The sequence below is a fragment of the Diuraphis noxia genome, unplaced genomic scaffold, assembly GCF_037042655.1.
Source record: "Diuraphis noxia isolate RWA-SAM2 unplaced genomic scaffold, SU_Dnox_SAM2 contig0004, whole genome shotgun sequence".
Lineage (NCBI taxonomy): Eukaryota > Metazoa > Arthropoda > Insecta > Hemiptera > Aphididae > Diuraphis > Diuraphis noxia.
The window spans coordinates 33,997,587-34,004,745 of record NW_028301714.1 but is presented as its reverse complement, the minus strand read 5'-3'; the positions used below and the strand labels follow the sequence as shown (position 1 = coordinate 34,004,745).

The following is a 7,159-nucleotide window of genomic DNA, read 5'->3' as shown; positions in this document are numbered from 1 at the left end:
ATTTTTAAATCATACATACAATAATCTTATACTTCTAAATTATATTTTTTTTTTTGCCCAACACTGGGCCTTTAGTGCAGCTTCTTGGTAATAGATATTATATATTATGTATCATATTATAATATGAATAGGATTTTGAATGTCTCATTATTTTGGTATTTGATTTTTATTTCAAATTTAAACATGCATTCAAAAGTATAAGTGTCCTAAAAGTTGAATGAAAACGTTGCATGAGATGATTGAGATAGCTCTAATAACAAAAAGTATGTATACGTATATGTATATTATTTTATAAGATCTGAGCAAGTAATAAGTACCTATTCAATATATTATAATAAATAACAACATTTAAACATAATTATTATGTTGCAAACTATTTTTGTTGTATTTTGGTCCTTAATATAACTCAATAAATATAACAATACCTAGTTATTGTTATAAAGTATATGTTTCTCACAATTTACACTTTAGAACGTTTTAACAAAATTATCACTTACAGGCTAGTAATTCAAATCCGTTACCAAATTGAAACATTGTTTTTCAGTTGTTTTTTTTTTACATAAATTTATTTCAATTTAATTATTTCATTATATTGTTAAACCTAGAATATTTAATGATATATTTTACATCATTATTAATTACTCGTTTGTGCGTTTATTTTTTGAGGTGCACAATGTTTGTTTTGCTTTATATTTGAATGCTATTTTGATTCATCTATCATTAGGTACATTCTTGTATTTAAAACGAGGATTAGAGAAATAACTTTGTTGATTAATTTTTATCAAACCATCTGATTGGTCATATTTTTCTAAGCCCTTGTTTGATTTATTTCTCAAATATTGTTTTAGCTTAGTATTTTTCTTCTTTGTTTTAGAGTTTAATTGTTGTGTTAATTTTTGATGTAAGAAGCCATAATCGTTCATAATCATCGGTTGATTCTTTGTTTGACACATCGTTTGTATTCTCATCTAATTTATTACCTGTATTGTGTATACATTTTCTATCTTTCTTTTTCTTTTTAGTTTCCAACTTTTTTCTAGATTCCTTATTTCGAGTTCGCTTATGCGAATTATTCGATTCAGTGATCAATTCTTTATTTGCCAATTTTTTTGAATTATTCTTGTCTGATCCTCCACTTGATCCATATTTTAATTTATGGCCTTTTTTACTATTTGATTTTTGATGCTGATGTTTTTTTTTTAAATAATTAATATTTTTATTAGATTCATCGCTATGTTTATCGTGCATTGAATTATCTAAATGCTTATCTGATTCAATAATTGACTCATGTTTTAATTTATTTTTTGAATTTTTATCCACTCTGTTATCTGATTTCGGTTTGTTTTTCTTATTTTTTAAATTTTTGCCATGTTTAATAGATTCATTTCCATGTCCATCGTGTACTGAATTGTTTAATTTTTTGTTTGATCTTTGTTCTTCTTTTAATTTATTATTTGAAGTTTGGCCGATTTTGTTTTTAGATTTTTTTTTTTTGTGGTTATTACGTTTGTTAGATACATCACTATATTCATTCGTTATTGAATCATTTAATTTCTCGTCTGATTCATCAACAATTGATTCTTCTTTTAATTCATTTTCAATTAAACTTTTATCTGCCTTATTACTTGACTTTGTAGGTTTGTCTATTACATCATTATGATATTTGTCCGTCACTTTTTTAAAATTATTTTTAGGTGTTTTTCCAGATTGTCTATTTCTTTTTTGTTGGTGTATTTTATGTTTTAAATAATTAATGTTTTCGTCTGTTTCATCACTGTCTTCAATATTTTTCGAATCGCTTATGTCTTTATCTAATTCATTATTTGTTGCTACTTTTAGTTTATTATTATGTTTTTGTTTCAGATGCTTGTCTAAATATTTGTCTGATTGGTTGGTTTGAGCTTTTTTTAACTTTTTACTTGGCTTATCTATGTTACTACTTGATTTATATTTTTGATAATTATCCTTTAAAATATTATAAGGTTTATCCAAATTATCATGTGTTTCTAATTTTGGTTGACTTTTTGATATCTTGCCTGACTTTCTATTTGAATGTTTTTTTGCTAAATTTTTTATAACTTTGCCTGATTTACTTGAATCTTCTAAGCTATATCCGGCTATTTGGCTCACTTTTTTATATAATTTATCTGAATTCTTCATCGACATATTATTTTCAATATTTGTATCTGTTAGATTTTTACTTGATTTCTTGTGTATTTTATGATATGAAGGTTTTTTCGATTGTTTACTTCTTAAAATATGCGGATATTTAATTAATATATCACTTGATTCAAACTTTAATTTATCACCTGTTTTATCGTCTAATGTCTTCATCAACTTGTGTTTATAATGTAATTTATCATGTGTACTTCTCTTATTTTTCTTTTTTAAACGATTATTGAATTCAGGATCATTATGTGTACTTAATTTCACTGGTGATTTATGATAAGATTTTTTATAAGTTACATCTTTCGATTTTCGTAAATGAGCTTGGGGATTTTTTTTTTTATACTTTCGGCCATCAACATCAATTACCCAATAAAATGGTATCTCTAAACTGTGTGTATTATCATTATTATTATATTGTCCATGGTCAATAAGGTTAGGTGTCCATTGATCATCATCCATATAATTTGTTAATTCTAAATTATATGTGTCCATAGCGTTCTTCTTTTCCATTTCATCTTTGGTTTCAGGTATACCATGATAATTAATGAATGGTAAATTACTTTGTGTTGATACTTCGTAGTCAAAATCTAGGTATAAAAACCAAAAAATATAAACAATTAATAATATATAACAATTTTAATTATTAAAGTAATCAGTAAAGTTAATTATTAATCCTCTTTTACTAATGAAATTTTGAAAAAGAGTGTTATTTTAAGCTTCAATTAATAGACAAAGTTTTCTCAAAACATTTTTAAATGAAATTATAGTCACTCAAATATGTATCTATATTTTAAAAAGTTTAAATATAATTAATATTTAAAACCCTGTTTTTAATTTATTCACATGATTTTTTAACTACTATTTATAGTCAATTTATTAAATTTTTAAATATAGGTCTTGGATCGTGATTAATGGCAGTTAGGTTTTCTGAGTCAGTTTAAATCAATATATTTCAGTTTATTAATTTTCTATTCAGATCTTAAATTGTTATTGTTTTACACTTATTTGTCCATCTTTCATAAAGCGTGTATATTAAACTAAGGTTCAGCAAACTTTTTGATGTGAAGGGCCAAAAAAAATTTTTTTTCACGGCTTCCATATTTAAATGAAACACCTTATTTTATTTCAAAAAAAAATGTAAAAATTATAAAATTAAATTTATATGAGTTCTTATGACTGTTAGGTTTATTAATTTAACAAGTTATCTACAAAAAAACGTTTTAATCCACAATTGCCTGCAGTGACATACTATCATGAATCATGAATTTTTTTTACAAATTATACGTTTTTACGTGAGCCACATACAATTAAAATGAAGGCCACAATATATGGCTCATGGGTTGGTGACCTCTGCTTTAAACTCTTACATCATATATTAATATATGATTTAAGTTTAAGCTAATACATTTAATCAAATTTTAGTAGTTGCTTATCATCTGTGTTTTTAGATTAACCATCGTAATAAATGTATGTGTTTTACATAAAGAGTTAAAATCAAATCAAATTAATAAATTATGAATTATAGATAAAAATTTAAGAAAATTCCTTATAATTAATATTTTTCTGTATACTATATTGTTGATTTTATTTGGTTGAATTAAAATAATATATTCTATTTATATTAAAATATGATTTATAACCAATAATTATTATTATCGATACATCAATTTTTGATTCTCCAAGTTGGTTTTAAATTTAAACAGATTTAATTTTAAGAACTAGATCCAAAAATATTCATAAATATATTATATCTTAACAATTTAATTTGCTTACGATTTGAAGTAACGGAAGATGTGTGTAGAATTTGTTGTAATATCAGAATCCATAGAGTATACTTATAAGTTATAAATAATACGATGCAATTCTGATAGAGAGACATTTTTATTTAATTTTAAGTAAATTTCTCATAACTTAAAATGAATAACGTAGTGTACTACGCATGGTTGTTTCAACTAGAAAACAAAATATATTTTCGTTTAAAGCAAGTGTACTTTCATAATAATAATGACATATGTTTGAATAATTTGTTATAATGTATACAATATTCATAACATACAACACTATAAACAATTTGTTTTTTAAATACTAAATTAATTGTGTTATTTTTAATTATTTATGTTACAATAAATATTTATTTTATATTATAATAATATAATTTTACTATGAATATTCAAAATATAAAATACATTATTGTAAACAAGAATTTAGCTTAAATTGAATAAGAACAAATTATGAACTAATTAATATTAATACATTCGAGATGAAATATAGAACTTAAATAGAAAAAATTGAAATCTATATAATTGTGTAATATATATTTTCTATAATCACCTTTAATAATTTAATTAAATTTTTATTTTGGAAATACACTCTTAAAATTAGACGAAAACGTTTTAATTTCTAGTTAAAATAATACATTTTAATGGTTTCTTAAAAATTGAAGGTTTCCATGCCTAAAAACGAAAATGTTTAAATTAAAAAAAAAACAATTAGTATGTTTTAAAATTAAATATTATATTATTTATTAAGCACTTATTAAGCTCATTTAACTATATATTAAAAGTCTATTTAATGCCAATTATAGATTTACACTACAATCGTTACAATTTATTATATTATTATGTCAAGAATTTTATGAAAAAAAAATTAGTTAGAAAAAAGCTGTTTCATAGACAATTGAGTTACCTTTTGGACAAAAATAAACAATTCTGATGATTAAAGCAAGTATTGAAAATGTTGTTAGTTTTTACTTTATTCTGTCGTTTTGTAATAAATTACATTTACAAAATGTTTGCGCATCCCATAATATTCAATCATTTCAGTTTCCTACATAAGTTTATTTTCATAATATTATTTTGGTTCATTTGTAGGTATTCACATTCAAAAATATTTACTTCTTCTTTTATTATATTACCTTTTCACTTTTAAAATATTCTATATTCTTATTTCCTTTAGTATTGGTACATAGTATTTTATAATGGTGTATTTGATATTTATCAACGTCTAAAGAATAAAAACTTTTTCGACTGGTAATTCGTAAATTTATATTCATTCACTTGATATTTGACACCAAACATTTTGTTCATTATAATATCGTTCGAAGTAAACTGTTACCCAACTTACGAATATTATGTAAAAATTAGTTCTGATATTCGTGTAGTTTATGTTCATTAATTGTAGTATATAATACTTTATCAAAGTTATAACACCTACAACTAAGTAAATAAGTGAATTTATATTCAATATTTATTTAAATTGGATTACACGTTAATTGATTTTTCTTCTGATCCATCGGAGAGAAAATTGAAAACATTTATAAAACCAACACAAAAATGTTTAACCACAGAAGCTTTTATAATTTTCAATTGCAATCGAAAATGTACAGAGAATTTAATTAAAAACAAAATTTTTATATAATTATTTTCAACAATAACACCGTAGTCATAGTTTGATTATTTATTAATTATTATAAACACAAAACAAAAAAAGCGGGTAAGTGGGTATCGCTCTGCTGTACATTGGGGGTGAGGTGGAACTCTGACTAGGGTAGGTTAAATTTGAATGCAATGATAGGTATCATTGTATACGAAAAACGATTCTGAACGGAGACGGTTTATTTGTCTAGGATACATTATAGATTATTAAAAATTTTCATAGCTTAGATTTAAAAAGAAAATTTTTTATGAATTTCTTGCTTAAAATAATTTGCGAATTTTCGTGATTTTTACGTATGTTGTCAAAATTAAAATTTAAATGCTTGTAAAAAAAAAATGTGACTGTGTATTTCTTTTATTTTTCAACTGCTATTGTAAAAATATTTTAGAAACCTTGTATTAAATTTACAAATCTTAGATATAAAACGAAAATTTTTTATGAATTTCTAGGATAAGATAATTTACGAATTTTTGTGACTTTTACGTATGTTGTCAGAATTAAAATTTGAATGCATGTAAGAAAAAATTGTGGCTATATATTTCTTTTATTTTTCAACTGCTATTGTAAAAGTATATTATGAGCCTTGTATTAAATTCTCAAATCTTAGAATTAAAAAGAAAAACTTAAAAACTTATATGAATTTCTATCTAAGATAATTTGAACATTGCCGTAATTTTTATGTATTTAGTCAAAATTTGAACTGTAAATGCTTATAAAAAAAATGTGTGACAATATATATTTCTTTTATTTTTTAACTGCGATTGTAAAAATATGTTAAGAGCCTTGTATTAAATTTTCAAATCTTAGATATAAAAGGAAAATACTTTATGAATTTCTAGTTTAAAATAATTTGCGAATTTTCATGATTTTTACGTATTTTGTCAAAATTCAAACTTCGAATGGTTTTAAAAAAAAATTATGCATAAATATTGTTTTTTCAACTGCTATTGTAAAAATATGATAGGAGCCATGTATCAAATTTTCAAATTTTAGATTTAAAAAGAAAAACTTTTATGAATTTCTATCTAAGATAATTTGAAAATTGCCGTAATTTTTATGTATTAAGTCAATATTTGAACTTCAAATGCTAATAAAAAAAAGTTGTGCATATGTATTTTTATAATTTTTTAATCACTATAAGAATAACTTATGACGAACTTTGTATTCAATTTTCAAGTATTTTGATAGGGCCAAAAAAATTTTATCGACACTTCAAAAGAAAATTTTCTGAAAAATTGAAAATTTCAGTTGTTTATAAATATCTCAAAAAAAGTCAAACATTTGTGAAAATTAAACTGTATATATATATAACACTAACATAAACATAAACATTTGGTGAAAATTTCAAGTATTTACAGTGATTAGTGTTTGAATTACAACCATATAAAAAAATCGATTGAAAATTAAATCATGTAAAGAAAATGCCAATCTAAATATCTTGTGAAATTTTCAAGTATCTACGACTTATACTTTTTGAATAATTACAAATATTTAAAATCGTTTGAGGATAAATCGTTATCGTTACGCTATTTCGTAAAAATTTCAAATTCAAACG

At 22.9% G+C, this 7,159-nt stretch overlaps 1 pseudogene across 1 annotated transcript; it reads right to left on the bottom strand.

Annotated features, from left to right (window-relative positions):
* On the bottom strand, window positions 1–4,112 carry LOC149055986 (uncharacterized; annotated as a pseudogene). Its single transcript, XR_016191791.1, has 2 exons — window positions 3,943–4,112; window positions 1–2,756 (listed from the first exon to the last, which is right to left on the bottom strand). The product of XR_016191791.1 is annotated as an uncharacterized LOC149055986 (transcript).
* Between the last annotated feature and the right edge of the window lie 3,047 nt (window positions 4,113–7,159).